Here is a 19,806-nt window from a genome sequence, read left to right as displayed (position 1 = left end):
TTATCCTTGCTAACCACTTGCTCCAAGATTATACTTTGAGCTGTATACCCTTATCCGAATATTAGTGGTTCTTTTGAGACGTCAGAGGATAACTTTCGTGTTCAAAGTTAATAAGTATGTTTTTTATAATGCGGCCACCCCTATTAATATCCATTTACATAAGACTTTTTCCGTTGCGTGACAGTGGCCTTATTTTCAATTAATTTGGACGATCATTTGTCGTGGTTCCTCATTAAAATGGGCACAATAATTTGTTTTTGTCCGTCCCAGGATATACTCCAACCACAGCTGTCACCGCACAAAAGCAGTACGCAAATTAGACTCAAATGGACGCTCAGTACCGGCATCGGATGACATTTCAACCTTGCGCGACACAACTGAACCGACGATTCAACTATAGTGTAGATCAGTTGTGAGCAACCGAGTTTGGAGAACAGAATTCCACAATTTTCCGATCACTATAGATTAAAATTTCTTTTTAGTTTATATCTTGAAACTGAGTTCCTTACATCAGTGCTCTCAACGACACCTGTGAACTCAACGCCGTTGCCCATGTGACACAACAACAGGTGGCATCAACTGTTGTGACTGCAGAATGAAAACCAGTTGAGGCAGTCGCCACAAGCGCCACTCAACTACTGGGAACGGGTAAATTCTATTTGTTTGCCTGTCGCTCATCGCAATTGGCAGGGGCACGTTTTGCCCGCCTAGCCAGCCTACTCCGTGTTTCATCTTGTCTTATGTACGAGACGGGCAGCCGATAAACTTTGTCGTCACGCTTTCCCGGCGATGCAAGACGCACGTACTGACAAGTAATTTTAATACGGCTGTCGTTGTCGTGGTCAGCTATCTGAAGACTGGTTCGAGGCATCTGTCCACACTACTCCATCCCATGCAAGTCCCTTCGTCGCTACTCCAACCTGTACCAGTTTCAGCTTGCCTACTACTTTCAACCTACCCCATGAACCATGGACCTTGCCGTTGGTGGGGAGGCTTGCGTGCCTCAGCGATACAGATGACCGTACCGCAGGTGCAACCACATCGGAGGGGTATCTGTTGAGAGGCCACACAAACGTGTGGTTGCCGAAGAGGGGCAGCAGCCTTCCCAGTAGTTGCAGGGGCAAGGGTCTGGATGATTGAGTAATCTGGCCTGGCACCACTAACCAAAACGGCCTTGCTGTGCTGGTACTGCGAACAGCTGAAGGCAAGGGGAAACTACAGCCATAATTTTTGCCGAGGGCATGCAGCTTTACTGTATGGTTAAATGATGATGGCGTCCACTTGATTAAAATATTCCGGAGGTAAAATAGTACCCCATTCGGATCTTCGGGCGGGGACTACTCAAGAGAACGTCGTTATCAGTAGAAAGAAAACTGGCGTTCTACGGATCGGAGCGTGGAATGTCAGATCCCTTAATCGGGCAGGTAGGTTAGAAAATATAAAAAGGGAACTGGATACGTTGAAGTTAGATATAGTGAGAATTAGTGAAATTCGGTGGCAGGAGGAACAAGACTTTTGGTCAGGTGAATACAGGGTTATAAATACAAAATCAAATAGGGGTAATGCAGGAGTAGGTTTAATAATGAATAACAAATAGGAGTGCGGGCAAGCTACTACCAACAACACAGTGAACGCATTATTGTGGCCAAAATAGACATGAAGCCCACGCCTACGAGAGCTCTGCATATGAAGAAATTTAAGAAATGTATGATGAAATAAAAGAAATTATTCAGGTAGTGAAGGGAGACGAAAATTTAATAGTCATGGATGACTGGAATTCGAGAATAGAAAAAGGGAGAGAAGGAAACATAGTGGGTGAATATGAATTGGGGGAGAGAAATGAAAGAGGAAGACGTCTGGTAGAATTTTGCACAGAGCATAACTTAATCATAGCAAACACTTAGTTCAAGAATCATAAGAGAAGGTTGTATACATTGGAGAACCCTGGAGATACTAGAAGGTATCAGATAAATTATATAATGGTCAGACAGAGATTTAGGAACCAGGTTTTAAATTGTAAGACATTTACAGGGGCAGACGTGGACCCTGACCACGATCTATTGGTTATGAACTGTAGATTAAAACTGAAGAAACTGCAAAAAGGTGGGAATTTAAGGAGATGGGACTTGGATAAACTGACTAAACCAGAGGTCGTACAGTGTTTCAGGGAGAGCATAAAGGAACAATTGACAGGAATGAGGGAAGAAATACAGCAGAAGACGAATGGGTAGCTTTGAGGGATGAAGTAGTGAAGGCAGCAGAGGATCAAGTAGGTAAAAAGACGAAGGCTAGTAGAAATTCTTGGGTAACAGAAGAAATATTGAATTAATTGATGAAAGGAGAAAATATACAAAGGCAGTAAATGAAGCAGGCAAAAGGGAATACAAACGTCTCAAGAATCAGGTCGACAGGAAGTGCAAAATGGCTAAGCAGGGCTGGCTAGAGGACAAATGTAAGGATGTAGAGGCTTATCTCACTAAGGGTAAGATAGATACTACCTACAGGAAAATTAAAGAGACCTTTGGAGAAAAGAGAGCCACTTGTATGACTATCAAGAGCTCAGATGGGAACACAGCTCTTAACAAAGAAGCGAAAGCAGAAAGGTGGAGGGAGTATATAGAGGGTCTATACAAGGGCGATGTACTTGAGGACAATATTATGGAAATGGAAGAGGATGTAGGTGAAGATGACGCGGTAGATACGATACTGCGTGAAGAGCTTTACAGAGCACTGAAAGACCTGAATCGAAACAAGGCCCCGGGAGTAGACAACATTCCATTCGAACTACTGACGGCCTTGGGAGAGTCAGTCCTGACAAAACTCAATCATCTGGTGAGCAATATGTATGAGACAGGCGAAATACCCTCAGTCTACAAGAAGAGTATAATAATTCCAATCTCAAAGAAAGCAGGTGTTGACACATGTGAAAATTACTGACCTATCAGTTTAATAAGTCACAGCTGCAAAATACTAACGCGAATTCTTTACAAACGAATGGAAAAACTGGTAGAAGCCGACCTTGCGGAAGATCAGTTTGGATTCCGCAGAAATATTGGAACACGTGAGGCAATACTGACCCTACAACGTATCTTAGAAAATAGATTAAGGAAAGGCAAACCTACATTTCTAGCATTTGTGGACTGAGAGAAAGCTTTTGACAATGCTGTCTCTTTCAAATTCTAAAGATGGCAGGGGTAAAATACAGTGAGCGAAAGGCTATTTACAATTCGTACAGAAACCAGATGGCAGTTATAAGAGTCGAGGGGAATGAAAGGGAAGCAGCTGTTGGGAAGGGAGTGAGACAGGGTTGTAGCCTCTCCCCGATGTTATTCAATCTGTATATTGACAATCAGTAAAGGAAACAAAAGAAACATTCGGAGTAGGTATTAAGGTCCATGGAGAAGAAATAAAAACTTAAAGGTTCGCCGATGACATTGTAATTCTGTCAGAGACAGCAAAGGACTTGGAAGAGCAGTTGAACGGAATGGACAGTGTCTTGAAAGGAGGATATAAAATGAACATCAACAAAAGCAAAACGATGATAATGGAATGTAGTCTAATTGGGTCTGGTTATGTTGAGGGAATTAGGTTGGGAAATGAGACACTTAAAGTAGTAAAGGAGGTTTGCTATTTGGGAAGCAAAATAATTGACGATGGTCGAAGTAGAGAGGATATAAAATGTAGACTGGCAATGGCAAGGAAAGCGTTTCTGAAGAAGAGAAATTTGTTAACATCGAGTATAGATTTAAGTGTCAGGAAGTCGTTTCTGAAAGTATTTGTATGTAGTGTAGCCATATATGGAAGTGAAACATGTACGATAAATAGTTTGGACATTAAGAGAATAGAAGCTTTCGAAATGTGGTGCTGCAGAAGAATGCTGAAGATTAGATGGGTAGATAACATAACTAATAAGGAGGTGTTGAATAGAATTGGGGAGAAGAGGAGTTCGTGGCACAACTTGACAAGAAGAAGGGACCGGTTGGTAGGACATGTTTTGAGGATTCAAGGCATCACAAATTTAGCATTGGAGGGTAGCGTGAAGGTTAAAAATCGTAGAGGGAGACCAAGAGACGAATACACTAAGCAGATTCAGAAGGATGTAGGTTGCAGTAAGTAATGGGAGATGAAGAAGCATGCACAGGACAGAGCAGCATGTAGAACTGCATCAAACTGGTCTCAGGACTGAAGACAACAACAACAACAACAACAACAACAACAACACTACTTTCAAGTCTCTCTCTACGAATTTTATAACCCCCTCTCCCTTCCAAACACACACACACACACACACACACACACACACACACACACCTCCATCCGTAGCAAACTGATGGTTCCTTGAGCCCTGAAGATGTGTCCTGACAACCGATCCTTTCTGTATGTCAATCAGTGCCATGAATTTCTTATTTTACCAGTCCGATTCGCTACTCCTCACTGGCAATCCGATATACGTACTCCTTCTTCAACATTCTTCTGTAGCGCCACATTTCAAAAAGTCCTTGTTCTCTTCTTGTTTGAACTGTCTGTCCTCCGCGTTTTACACTATAGACAAATACAGCCAGAAAAGATTTCCTAACACTTTAGTTTATATTTCTTGTTAACAAATCCCTAATTTTTGGAAATGTTTTTTTAATATTGCCTGTCTTCATTTTACATCTTCTCGACTTCGGCGATCTTCAAATAGTTTGTTGCCACAATGACAACAGTTAGCCTCGTTTTCTAATATACTGAGGCTACAAAAGTCATGTGATACTTATACGCACATATACAGGTGGCAGTAGTATAGTGTACATAAGGAATAAAAGGGCAGTGCATTTTCGGAGACATCATTTATTCTCAGGTGATTCATGTGGAAAGGCTGTTTTTAATTGTTCAAATAGCTCTGAGCACTATGGGACTTAACTTCTGAGGTCATCAGTCCCCTAGAATTTAGAACTACTTAAACCTAATTAACCTAAGGATATCACACACATCCATGCCCGAGGGAGGATTCGAACCTGCGATCGGTGCGGTCGCGCGGTTCTGATTATAGCCGCACGAAGGAAACTAACAGACTCTGAAATCAAACAATAGAAAATACAGGATGGAATGTAACCTTACGAGAGAAGGAAAGTTGCTATTCACCATATAGTGGAAATGCTGAGTCACAATAGAAAGATTCACACAATCATAGCTTTCGGCCATTAAGGCCTTTGTCAGTATTAAGTATAGCGATGGAAAAGAAAGGCCTTAATGGCCGAAATTAGAATGTTATTCGGAGCTAGGGGGTGTGGGGTGGGTGTTGGGATGTTTAAGGGGGATCAAACAGCTAAGGTCATCAGTCCCCCATTCCAAAAACAAGCGAAAAAAAATTTACGGAACAGGTATAACCCCAAGAGGGGAGGAGACGCCCCTGCCCCCAGTCACTGAAAGAACACCAATGTGGCAGCAAACACTAGAGACAAGAAGAGTACAGACGAACACCGGACAGAAAGAAACAGAAGAAAAGAAGAGGGCCGGAGACTGGTTGAATGACCATAGGAACAAAAATTGGGAAAGAGTGAACCATCCGAATACACACATTAAAATCTGCAGCCAATGAGAGACTCGAGGACAAGATACACAGAAAGGGAAAGGGACAGGTCCCCCCAACCATAAAAGGGACTACCACGGATAAAATTTAAAACGTCGTCAGCCATGGAGGCATCGTCGCATAAAACCAAAGGCAACGTGCCTGGGAGATTAAAAGTCTGCCGGAGGGTGCGCAGGCAGGGACACCCCAACAAAATGTGGGCGTCTGTCAACCGGGACCCACACTGACACAGGGGGGGGATCCACCTGACGCAAAAGATGTCCGTGCGTCAGGTAGGTATGGCCGATGTGGAGCCGACACAGGATGACAGAGTCCCTATGAGAAGCCCGCAGGGAGGACCGCAACACATCCGTCGTCTCCTTAGGAGCCTGCAGTTTATTCGGCGTAGTCAGGCCACGCCACTCGTCATGCCACATCTGAAGCACCTTACGGCGCAACGCCACCTGCAGATCACGAGCCGGGAGGCCGATCTCCAAAGTGGGGGCATCGATTGCCCCTTTGGCCAGCCTGTCGACACGTTTGTTCCCCGGTATGCCAACGTGACCTGGCGTCCAAACAAAGACCACTGAACGACCAGAGCGGGTATTGGCAAAAACAGACTCCTGAATAAAGGATACCAGAGGAGAAGAGGTATGTCAGCGGTCGATAGCCTGGAGGCTGCTCAGGGAGTCACTGCAGATGACGATGGACGTACCTGAGCAGGAATGCATATGCTCAAGAGCGCGCAATATGGCCACCAGCTCTGCAGTAAAAATACTGCAGCCAGCCGGCAAGGAGCGCTGTTCAACATGGGCAGCGTGAGCAAAAGCGTAGGCAGTACGACCATCCACCAGGGAACCATCAGTGTAGACAGGCTCACAGCCTGAAAATGAGGCGAGGAGCGCAAGAAAACGGCGATGGAGGGCCACGTGTGGAACCGAGTCCTTGGGTTCCCGTGCCAAGTCCAGGCGGACGGACGGCCGGGGCATACACCAGGGAGGCGTGGGCGCACAGGCCCGGAAGTGTGGCAGAAGAGGGAACGACCCCAGTGCTGACAGCAGGGACTGGACGCGGACAGCAATGGAAAGCCCAGACCTAGCTCGCCGGTCGGGCAGAGGGAGGACCCTGGCAGGGAAAAGCAGGCGATGATTGGGATGGTCTGGTGAGCAATGCACATGGACAGCATAGTCGGCGAGCAGTCGGTGGCGGTGAATCCGCAGCGGGGGAACCCCGGCCTCTACCAGTAGACTATCTACGGGGCTCATACGGAAAGCGCCAGTTGCAAGCCAAACCCCACAGTAGTGTATGGGGTCCAACAACGTCAACACTGAGGGTGATGCAGACCTATAGGCCAGGCTTCCATAATCAAGCCTCGACTGCACAAGGGCTCTGTACAATCGCAACAGCGTGCAACGATCTGCACCAAAGACGCGTGGCTCAGGCAGCGGAGGGCGTTGAGGTGCCGCCAGCACTTTTGCTTCAGCTGAGTAATATGAGGAACCCATGTGAGCCAGGCATCAAAGACGAGTCCTAAGAAGCGGCTAGTGTCCACCACTTGAAGTAGGTGACCGTCGAGGTAAAGTTCCGGAAGAGGGTGGACCGTCCGACGCCTGCAAAAGTGCATAACTCGAGTCTTGGCCGCAGAGAACTGAAATCCATGAGTCAGAGCCCATGATGCCGCCTTGCGAACGGCTGCTTGCAGCCTGCGTTCGGCGACTCCCGTAGTCGTTGAGCTAAATGAGATGCAGAAAGCGTCGGCATACAAAGAAGGAGACACTGACGACCCCACGGCTGCAGCCAGACCATTAATGGCCACTAGAAATAAGGAAACGCTCAACACCGAGCCCTGCGGGACCCCATTTTCCTGTATATAAGATGAACTAGAGGCGGCACCGACTTGCACCCGGAAAGAGCGGGGCAATAAAAAGTTTTGAAGAAAAGCTGGGAGCTGACCACGAAGACCCCACTCGCGCAACGTAGCAAGGATGTGATGCCTCCATGTTGTGTCATATGCCTTCCGCAGATCAAAAAATACAGCAACGAGATGCTGACGGCAGGAAAAGGCCGTACAGATAGCAGATTCCAGCCGCACCAAATTGTCCGCAGCAGACCGGCCCTGACGGAAGCCACCCTGGGATGGAGCGAGGAGACCGCGTGACTCAAGGACCCAACACAAACGCCACCCCACCATACGTTCGAGCAATTTGCACAAAACGTTGGTGAGGGCAATGGGACGATAGGTGTCCACCGCCAGAGGGTCCGCACCGGGCTTTAAGATGGGGATGATAACACCCTCTCGCCATTGCGACGGGAACACGCCCTCGCTCCAAATGCGGTTAAAGATAGTGAGGATGTGTCTCTGGCAGTCCCTGGAGAGATGCTTCAGCATCTGCGCGTGGATGCAGTCCGGTCCTGGTGCTGTATCAGGGCAATCGGCGAGGGCAGCGAGGAATTCCCTCTCACTGAAAGGAGCATTGTATTTTTCAGAACGACGTGTGTGGAATGATAACGGCATCCGCTCGGCGCGCTCCTTTAGAGAGCGAAAGGCAGGAGGGTCAGTTGCAGTCGCAGAGCTCGTAGCAAAGTGCGCGGCAAGGTGGTCAGCAATGGCGGCAGCGACAGTGCAGACAGCGCCGTCCAGGGAGATTCCAGGGACACCCATAGGGGTCTGGTATCCATAAATCCGCCGGATGCGGGACCACACGAGCGACGGGGAGACACGGGAGCCCAAGGATGAAACGTACCTCTCCCAGCACTCCTGCTTACGCCGTGCAATAAGACGACGGGCCAAGGCACGGAGCTTCTTAAAGGCGATGAGGGTCTCCAGAGACGGATGTCGCTTATGACGCTGGAGAGCCCGCCTACGGTCGCGAATAGCCTCAGCAATCGCCGGCGACCACCAGGGGACAGCCTTCCTCCGAGGGACTCCAGAAGAGCGGGGGATGGCAGTCTCGGCCGCAGAAATAATTGACGTGGTCAAGACACGGACCACCTCGTCAATGTCACCCTGTGGGGGAGAAGCAATGGTGGCAGCGGAAGTAAAAGCTGGCCAGTCAGCCCTGTTGAGAGCCCAGCGGGGCAGGCGCCCAGAAGAATGACACTGGGGCATTGACAAATAGATGGGAAAATGGTCACTAGCACACAGGTCAGGATGCACTCTCCAGTGAAGAGATGGGACAAGTCTGGGGCTGCAAAGAGAGATATCGATGGCCGAGAGCGAGCCATGGGCCACACTGAAATGCGTGGGAGCACCGGTGTTCAAGAGGCTAAGGTCGAGTTGAGCCAACACATGCTCCACGGCGCGACCGCGGTGATCGGAGACAGTCCCACCCCATAGAGAGTTGTGGGCATTGAAATCGCCCAGAAGCAGCAATGGCGGCGGGAGATGAGCCAGCAGCGCAGCCAAGACATGTCGGGGGAGCTGCCCATATGGAGGAACGTAAACAGAGCAAACAGTAATAGCCGGCGAGAGCTCAATTCTGACAGCGACTGCCTCTAAAGGCGTCAGAAGGGGTACTGGCGAGCTACAGACAGAGTGGTGAACAAAGAGGCAAACTCCACCTGAAGCTCGTTGACAGTCAGCGCGGTTCTTATAGTATCCACGATAACTGCGAAGGGCAGGGGTCCGCATTGCTGGAAACCAAGTTTCCTGAAGAGCAATGCAGAGAACAGGGGAAGCACTCAGAAGCATCCGGAGCTCAGGCAGGTGGCGGAAATAACCGCCGCAATTCCACTGGAGAATGGAAGCAGGAAGGGACTGGGAGGGCGTGAAGGCGACTAAGAGGCAGACGGCGCCTCAGAGTCAACGGCCGCCACTGGGCGAGTCAGCTGTGTCCATAGGACAGGCCCCCAAGGGTTCTGTGAGGGCGAGATCCGCGGCAGAGGCGAGGATCTCCACCTCATCCTCAGAGCCAGACCTATGTACAGCAGGCGGTACTGAAACCGCCGGAGCGTCCTTCTTTTTGGACACGTTCCGTTCCTTCTTCTCGCGTCTGTCCTTTGGCTTAGAGGGCTGGGAGAGTTTCTCTGAAGGAGCGTCGGAGGCTGACGACGACGCAGAAGCCCGACGACCAGCAGGTGGCGGAACCTTCAGCCACTGGCTGACATCCGGCGGGGTAGGAGAAGAAACGGAAGAAGGGAGGGCCCCGAGGGACCCCTTCCGAGAGAGAGGAACTGGGAGAGGCAACGCTGGTGGAGAAGGAGGGGGAGGGGGAGGGATCGAGCTCCCTGGTTTTGGAGCAGATGTCACTCCCGAATCATGTGCGGGGGGAGTGACAGAAGAGGGTTTGCCCCCAACTGCTAAGGGGGAAACAGAGGAAGGCTTGCCCCCAGACACGAGGGGGGCAGACAGAGATGTATGGCCCCAAGGGCCCACTGAAGGTGGCACAGATGAGGCGACAACCGCCGCCCGCGAGGGCGACGATAACGTGGCTGCAGCATAGGGTGTTCGAAGTGGGGCAGGATACAACCTTTCGAATTTAAGTTTTGCCTCGCGCTAAGTAAGCCGGTCCAGGGTCTTAAATTCCATTATCTTCCGCTCCTTATGAAGAACGGGGCAGTCCGGCGAGCATGGAGAGTGGTGTTCCCTACAGTTGACACAGACAGGCGGAGGCGCACATGGAGAATCGGGATGAGAGGGGCTTCCGCAATCTCGACATGTGGCGCTGGATGGGCAACGGGAGGACATATGCTCAAACTTCCAGCACTGGAAGCACCGCATCGGTGGAGGGACGTATGGCTTGACGCCACAACGGTAAACCATTACCTTGACCTTCTCAGGCAATACAGCACCCTCAAAGGCCAAGATAAAGGCACTGGTGGCCACACTGTTAGTCTTGGGTCCTCTGTGCACACGACGGACAAAATGCACACCACGTCGTTCCAAGTAAGATCTTAGCTCGTCATCGGACTGTAACAAGAGGTCACGATGGTAAATAATCCCCTGGACCATATTTAAGCTACTGTGGGGAGTGACGGTAACAGGGACGTCTCCCAGCTTATCACACAAGAGTAACGCCTGTGACTGGGCTGGGGAGGATGTCTTGAGGAGGATGGACCCATTCCTTATTTTAGACAACCCCGCCACTTCCCCAAACTTATCCTCCAGGTGTTCCACAAAAAACAGAGGCTTTGTCGAAAGAAAGGAGTCACCATCAGTCCTGCTGCAAGACAAGGTATTGTGGTACATAAGGCTCCAGCTTGGCACTAGATCTGCGTCCCTCCCACGGCACAGCCAACGAGGGCAACGACTGAGGGTCATATTGTGCAGCATCGAATTCAATTCTGCCTCGCTTAGAGACGCTGGTGGCAGTGCGACCACCAGCTTGGTGAGATTTATTGCGCTTCATTGCGCCACATCCGCCCAGATGCCACCTACTCCGAACGAGGGCTCTCCCCAAGGGCGCCACCCAGCCAAAGCAACGGGTACCTGGCCGATATCCCATTGCCTGGAGTCCCCGTGCCCCAGACAAGATGGGCACATACTCCTTGGCATGCATGGGGAGGAAACAGCTCTGGCATCTGTAGTGCGATCCCTGCGTGGTCAGGGGGCTACCAACAAGAGGGTACATGACGACCCCACCACAACGGACTGGCTACCGTGCTGGATTTTAGGTGTGGGAAGGGTCCACAGTTGTCGTGGGAGCTAAGAAGGGGATTGCGCACAAGAAGAGGAGGCTACCCAGAAGACATGGGGTGTAAATCCAGCCACACGACAATAGGTAGCATGCAAGATGGAGGTGCACCTTGGACCAATAGAAAAACACCACGTAAGGCGTCCTTCCCCAAATGGCACGCACTAACAACGGAAATTTTTGAAAATGGCAGGTCAAACCCAAGAGGGGACCATCACATAAGGCCGAAACTTTTGAGACTCCTTTTAATCGCCTCTTACGACAGGCAGGAATACCGCGGGCCTATTCTTACCCCCGAACCAGTCGGAGCTAGATGCGTGAAACATTCAGTTTTGGAAATCTTTCGGGAATTCAATATACCGAGATCCACAGTGTCAAGAGAGAGCCAAGACTACCAAATTACAGGCATTGCTTCTCACCACAGACTACGCAGTGGCCGACAGTCTTCACTTAACGACCGACAGCGGCGGTGTTTGCGTAGGATTATCAGTGCTAACAAACGAGCAACAGTGCGTGAAATAACCACAGAAATCAACGTAGGGAGTACGACGAATGAATTCGTAAGATGCCGGACGGTGTGGCCGTGCGGTTCTAGGCGCTACAGTCTGGAACCGAGCGATCGCTACAGTCGCAGGTTCGAATCCTGCCTCGGGCTTGGATATGTGTGATGTCCTTAGGTTAGTTAGGTTTAATTAGTTCCAAGTTCTAGGCGACTGATGACCTCAGACGTTAAGTCGCATAGTGCTCAGAGCCATTTGAACCATTTGAAGCCAATTCATAAGATCAATGCGGCGAAATTTGGCAATAATGGGCTACGTCAGCGGACCACCTACACGAGTGCCTTCGTTAACATCACGACATCGTTTGAAATGGCTCTCCTAGGCTCGTGAACCTGGAGGTTGGATCCTAGGTGACTGGAAAACTGTGGCCTGGTCGGACGAGTACCGATTTCAGTTGCTAAGAGATCATGGCAGGGCTCGAGTGTGGCGCAGACCCTGCGAAGCCATGGACCCAAGTTGTCATTAAGGCACTGCGCAAGCTGGTGGTGTGGCCATAATGGTGTGGGTCCTGTTTACATGGAATGAACTGCGTCCGCTGGTCCAACTGAACCGATCATATCGGCTACTCGGACACCATTTGTAGCCATTCATGGACTTAATGTTCCCAAACAACGACGGAATTTTTATGGATAACTGTGCGCCATGTCACTGGGCCACAATTGATTGCGATTGGTTTGAAGAACATTCTGAACAATTTGGCCACCCCGATCGCCCGACATGAATTCAATTCAACATTTATGGGACATAATTGAGAGGTCTGTTCGTACACAGAATCCTGCACTGATGACTCTTTTCGCACTATCGACAGCTGTTATATTTCTGCAGCGGGCTTCCTACGACTGGTTGAGTGCACGCCGAGTTTCTGCACTACGCCGATCAAAAGGGTGCCTGACACGATATTAGGAGCTATCCCGTGACTACTGTAACCTCAGTGTATACTTCCAGCAGCGCCGGCCGTAGTGGCCGAGCTGTTCTAGGCGCTTCGGTCTGGAACTGCGCGACCGCTACGGACGCAGGTTCGAATCCTGCCTCGGGCGTGGATGTGTGTGGTGTCCTTAGGTTCGTTAGGTTTAAGTAGTTCTAAGTTCTAGGGGACTGATGACCTCAGATGTTCAGTCCCTTAGCGCACAGAGCGATTTGCACCATTTGAACTTGCCCCAGCGTCAACTGGTTCATTTCGAGTGATTACATTCCATAACTTGAGTATCGTACAGCGCACCTGGCGGGCACCTGTCCAGCATACTCGCAGTCCCTTTGAAGACTCTGTATACCTATTCAGAAGTTTGGATGCCTGATCTATACACGCGGCCAATCGTTTGTTTATCGCCTTACGTGGTGTTTAAGCAGAGGCGAAAGCAGCGGTCGGCCGGCATCTTCTAGACACTTGGACCCGATCTCTGAGTTACTGTTTATTTTCTGCACTTGAAAATGCATAGAAATACTTGCAGAGTTTGAAATCGTCACGAAGATATCATAGTGATAGAAGTAGCAAGCTAACACAACCTAATCGTTGCCACAACACTAGTATTCTCTGAACCTTCAGTAAGTCCCTCGTGCATCACGAATGAAAGAGATGTTTGACGTGTTTCTGCCTAAAGGTTGTTTCGCTCCAATAACGTTTGGTTTTCATTGATGTGATGCAATTATGAGGTAGCTGTGAAGTGACTGTAACCTTTACAAGTATTGTCACTTTCCCTTTTCCACCTGCCTACTACCCCTGTCCATCTCTCTCCTATCTCATACTCTGTCCATCTCATCCTCCCAACACTATCTGTGCATTTCGTCCCCTCCCCTCTCTCTGTCCATCTTATCGTCCTCCTTGTCACTAGCCATGTCTTTGGTATCTATAGCTACGATGCCACGGCGTAGGTACAACTTCTTAGGGTGGCACTACCAGAGCGGCGATCCACACAGACGACAGCACCCTCTAGCTGACGCTGAGCTGCTCTACCAGCGCCATCTACATCTACATCTACATCTACATGACTACTCTGCAATTCACATTTAAGTGCTTGGCAGAGGGTTCATCGAACCACAATCATACTATCTCTCTACTATTCCACTCCCGAACAGCGAGCGGGAAATACGAACACCTAAACCTTTCCGTTCGAGCTCTGATTTCTCTTATTTTATTTTGATGATCATTCCTACCTATGTAGGTTGGGCTCAACAAAATATTTTCGCATTCGGAAGAGAAAGTTGGTGACTGAAATTCTGTAAAAAGGTCTCGCCGCGACGAAAAACGTCTATGCTGTAATGACTTCCATCCCAACTCGTGTATCATATCTGCCACACTCTCTCCCCTATAACGCGATAATACAAAACGAGCTGCCCTTCTTTGCACCCTCTCGATGTCCTCCGTCAATCCCACCTGGTAAGGATCCCACACCGCGCAGCAATATTCTAACAGAGGACGAACGAGTGTAGTGTAAGCTGTCTCTTTAGTGGACTTGTTGCATCTTCTAAGTGTCCTGCCAATGAAACGCAACCTTTGGCTCGCCTTCCCGACAATATTATCTATGTGCTCCTTCCAACTGAAGTTGTTTGTAATTTTAACACCCAGGTACTTAGTTGAATTGACAGCCTTGAGAATTGTACTATTTATCGAGTAATCGAATTCCAACGGATTTCTTTTGGAACTCATGTGGATCACCTCACACTTTTCGTTATTTAGCGTCAACTGCCACCTGACACACCATACAGCAATCTTTTCTAAATCGCTTTGCAGCTGATACTGGTCTTCGGATGACCTTACTAGATGGTAAATTACAGCATCATCTGCGAACAACCTAAGAGAACTGCTCAGATTGTCACCCAGGTCATTTATATAGATCAGGAACAGTAGAGGTCCCAGGACGCTTCCCTGGGGAACACCTGATATCACTTCAGTTTTACTCGATGATTTGCCGTCTATTACTACGAACTGCGACCTTCCTGACAGGAAATCACGAATCCAGTCGCACAACTGAGACGATACCCCATAGCTCCGCAGCTTGATTAGAAGTCGCTTGTGAGGAACGGTGTCAAAAGCTTTCCGGAAATCTAGAAATACGGAATCCACTTGAGATCCCCTGTCGCCACTCCCGGTTCAGCCCACTTGATGACGAGCACACGACCGACTAGCATTGTTTCATTTTCATAGTGGGCGAGCCAATACAGATTTTGCCTGTGTAACTTCTTTTACTACCCCATCAGTAAATGAAATACAGCAAGCAACAAAGAAATTAAAGAATAACTTGTCGCGAGGACAAGATATACGGTGAGTTATTAAAGAATGGAGGCCCACAACTGGAATTAGAAGTACAGGCGTTAATAGAAGCAATTTAGGAGACAGAAACCATTCCTGCAGATGGGAAACTGCAATTATGTGTCCCATATTTAAGAAGAATGATCCACTTTTTGTGATAACTACAGAGGTATTGCCTTACTGGATGTCACGTACAAAATCGTATCGAGCTGCCTATTAAACAGGCTGATACCAATAACAGAAGAAGTTATTGGAGACTACCTATGCGGTTTCCTCAGAGACAGATCCACATTAGATCACTTATTCACACTAAGACAAGTAACTGAGAAGGCGTGGGAATTCAATGTAGATGTCCACATATTATTCGTAGATTTTAAAAAGGCCTATGATAGCATACACCGACAGACACTGCTAAATACAATGAAGGAATTTAAAATACCATCAAAATTAATCAGATTAGTTAAAATGTGTATAAATGAAACTTTATGTCTCATAAAAACACCGGTAGGAAAAACTGAAGATTTTATGGTGTACACTGGACTGAGACAAGGGGATGCCATTTCACATATATTATTTAACCTTTTCCTAGAGAAGATCGATAGAGAATTTTCTAAAACCAGTCCACAAGGAATCCAGCTACAGGATGTGTACATTACAAGACTTGCTTATGCACATGATGTAGCTCTAATAAGTAGTTCCAAAAGAGAATTAATCAGAATGATGCAAAATTACTACAAAATTGGTGAGAAAACAGGATTACATGTTAATGAAGAAAAGACAGAATACCTGCCCATAAGTAAGAAAACCAGAAAAGATGCACCTCTGACTGTAGATGGAGTCAATTTGAAGACTGTTGACCACTTCAAGTATCTAGGAAGTCTTTTTAGTGATAACAACAGAACAGATATAGAAATAGATGCCCGTTTATGAACAGCAAATAAGACACTTTTTAGTTTCATCAAAATTCCAAGAAAAAGATCACTTAGCAGTAACTTCAAAATCAGCTTATATCAATCGACCATTATACCTGTGATGTTATATGGATGTGAAACATAAATATTTAGATAGAAAGATGAAGAAAAGCTGTTAACATTCGAAAGAAAAGTACTAAGGACAATTTTTGGACCTGTATACGATGAAAACAACATGGAATGGAGAATAAGAAGAAATTAAGAATTAAGAGGGCTGTAAAAACACCGTAACATCGTCGAAGTGCTCAAGAGAAGAAGGTTGACCTGGGCAGGCCATATACCAAGAATGACAGAGAATAGACTACCTAGAATGGCATTCAGCAGAACAATAGATGGAACGAGAGGAAGAGGGAGACCAGGGAATCAGATGGCGGGATAACATTCGGGAGGACACAACTAGGATGAACAGCAACAGCAAATGGACAAACAGCACATTGGGCAGACAGAAGTGGAACAGGCTCATAGAGCAGGCGTATGGTCGATAAGGCCCTTGCCACATATAAAGACAAAAAGAACTTTTGTTAGCTTTGATGCATGCTGCTTCGCACCTACGTGCTCATCATAGCCAGAGTTATATAACCATACTTCGTTACTTGTCTTACCTATAGTAAATATCTTTTAATTTAATGCAGTACCGACATATTTCTTCCTCACCTGCTCATCCTAGCTTCCTTCATTCGGCCTACCCACCAAATTACAGGAGCAGACCCATGCGCAACCTTCCAGGAGGGATACAAAACATTGGCGACGAGTACTGTTTTATTATTATTTTTTTCCCATCGGTACTGCTTTCTTTTCGTGCTAGCCCAGTGTGACTGCGTGTATAAGTGCTTCCACCCTTCGCTCTAAGACTTTGATTTGTGTAAACCATGGCTTCGCCACAGGAACAGGCTTCGCTGTGCGATCTTTTACGGTTTCAGGCTCAGCAAATGATGCAGCTTCTTGCTGCTATAAATGGACTGGTCACGCTACAAACTGCAGCTACTACGGCACCTCTAGCGTCTCCGCCTGTACCACCGACGACGGCACCTCCGCCGCCGCCGCCATTTCGTGCCTTCAACCGTGACGTCGATCGCTGGCCGTAATACATTGCCCAGCTCGAGAGGCACACTTCGCAGCATACAACATACCACGTTCAGAGCGGCTTGCCTTTTCCATTGCCAACGCGGGTGTTGTGTTGTATCATGTGCTTGTGAAATTGTTTCCCACCACCCGCCCTGAAACTAAAAATTACGACGAAGTGATAGATGCTTTGAACTCCCACTTCAGTGATAGTGTCAATGTGGTAACTGCACGCTACAAATTCTTTCGCCTCCGGTGTGGCCCTACTCAGTCCAATAAATCTTGGTTAGCGAACCTTCAGGGACTAACATCTGATTGTGACTTTAATTACTCATATATGGATATCATGATTAGAGACGCTATTGCGCAGAATGTGGCGGATCACCGCATCCACGAGCAAATCCTAAGATTTAAAAACCCGCGCAGCGCGGGACTAGCCGAGTGGTGTCAGGCGATGCAGTCATGGACTGTGCGGCTGGTCCCGTCGGAGGTTCAAGTCCTCCCTCGGGCATGGGTGTGTGTGTTTGTCCTTAGGGTAATTTAGATTAAGTAGTGTGTAAGCTTAGGGGACTCATGATCTTAGAAGTTAAGTCCCATAAAATTTCACACACATTTGAACATTTTTGAAAAACCCGTCTTTGCAGGAAGTAGTGGACTTACTAGACAGGCAAAATACATTAGACATGGCTGCTTCCGCGTTCGACGTGACCCCCTGTGTGTGTACTGCTAGCGCGGCACTACACGTGCCCTCCAGCCCGTCCCTGGTACAGCGTGCCACGCTGCGCCGCTCGCGTGCAAGTAAGCATGTTTCAAACCAGGCACCCACCAAGAAACTGAAATCATATCGGAACTGTTTTCGTGCCCACCCACGGGACAGTTGCCGATCCCGTAAAACACAGTGTTATTTTTCTAATACAAAAGTACAAGTGCAAGCTGTGTGTAGTAAGAGAAATTCTAATTCATGACCCGTTTCCCGTTCACGTGACTCGCATGGTCGTCGCCACAACGGAAACCGCCGTGATCGTGATTCACATCAGCCTACAGACGTTAATGTCATTCCTTCAAAGCCTTCTGCTTCACATGCTTCTACAGCTCGTCGTGTGAATCAAGTTTTGCCAGACACTTCCTGTCGCCTTAAGTGCAATGCGAGGAAACTTTTTGTGACTTTCAGCATTTGTGGACGTTCTGTTCGCATGCAGCTGGACACTGGTGCGTCAGTTTCTTTACTGCACAATTCAACGTATGACTTGCTTGGTTCGCCCCCGCTTCGTCGTTCACATTCCACGCTGACTACATTCACTGGACAGGAAATCTCAGTGCTCGGTGTGTGTTGTTTGCAAGCCAAGTATGGCGCAGTGGCACGTACAGTGTTTTTCCATGTGCTCCGCTCTAGTGATGCTACGAACATTTTTGGCATGGACGCATCTGAAATTCTTGGCCTCGCCGTTCAGGACAAAGTACTTTGCATCAACGCTAGTGACCATGCAGACTGTGTTGCCACTCTATGCGATGATTTTGCTGAACTATTTTCTGATGGCCTTGGTTGTGCCTCAGACTTTGCAGTGCATATTGTAGTTAAAGACAATGTCATGCCTATTTTCCGCCGCGCACACCTGGTACCGCACGCATTGCGCGACGCCGTAGCTGCTGAACGTAAGCATTTGCATATCAGTGGTGTCATTGAACGTGTTTCTGCTTCGCCACGGGCTTCGGCTTTAGTGTATGTGAAAAAACCAAACGGTCGTCTCTGTTTTTGTACTGACTAAGTCTACAGTATATCTCCAGACAGTGGTCGCTACGTTTCCCTTACCGCGCCCTGAAGACATTTTTGATAAGCTTGGTGTGGGAAAATTCTTTCCCACGATTGACTTGCGGGAGGGATACTTTCAAATTCCACTCGACGAACAGTCAGAGCGCTATTTTGTGATCAATACCCCACCTTGGCTTTTTCAAGTTTCGCCGCCTTCCGTTCCGTTGTGCTTCGGCTCCTGCTATTTTTCAGTCTTACTTGCAGCAGTTGTGTGCCACTGTCCAAGGTTGCTCAAACTATCTGGACGATACAGTTGTGTCGGGTCGAACCCCTGACAAACATTTGCACAATTTTCATGCCTTATTTACTGTCCTTTTGCAGGTACGACTAAAGTATAACAGAGACAAGTGCAAATTTTGTCATACTGAGATTCAGTATTTAGGACATATGATTAACGGACAGGATATCCATCACTCACTGTCACATCTCCGTGCGATTAGAGGCTTGCCATCACCCAAGAACTTGAAAGAACGTCAGTCTGTGTCGGGCAAAATTATATATCATGTTCAGTTTATACCAAATGCAGCGCCGATTGCCGCTTCTTTCCATCGCCTTAGGTGTAAGAACGTTCCTTTTGTTTGTTCTTCAGAATGTGACGCTGCTTTCCACTTCTGGACCGTACTGCAAAAAAGTTGGAGATTTTGTCTTCATTTTTGTCTAACTACAATTACTAAATCTTGATTTGGCCTACGGCACAGCATGACAAGGCCGTTGCTTTGTCTCGCCTACCTATCGGTCCTGAAGAAGTGTTTGATTCTTCCGATTTGTCGTGTGTGTTTATTCATTCTCAAGATAAGGAATTAGCTGATGGTTTTCCGGTGGGTTTTCGTCACATTGCTTCCACGACAGCTGCCGATGCTTCTTCACAGATTCTTTTGCAGTATATTCGTACTGAATGGCCTCTATCTGCTATCCAGATTAGTGATCCCCTTGTTCGATGTCACTGTCCGCAATGCCACAACTTGTCTGTAT

General features: G+C 47.9%; 1 protein-coding gene across 1 annotated transcript in view; it reads right to left on the bottom strand.

The window, feature by feature from the left end:
* Positions 1-19,806, bottom strand: part of LOC126355276 (uncharacterized) — a 384,087-nt gene that overhangs the window by 318,132 nt on the left and 46,149 nt on the right. The window lies entirely within an intron of this gene.

Source organism: Schistocerca gregaria, chromosome 3, assembly GCF_023897955.1.
Source record: "Schistocerca gregaria isolate iqSchGreg1 chromosome 3, iqSchGreg1.2, whole genome shotgun sequence".
Lineage (NCBI taxonomy): Eukaryota > Metazoa > Arthropoda > Insecta > Orthoptera > Acrididae > Schistocerca > Schistocerca gregaria.
The sequence above is the reverse complement of the archived record's forward strand: the minus strand, read 5'-3'. Positions and strand labels throughout refer to the sequence as shown.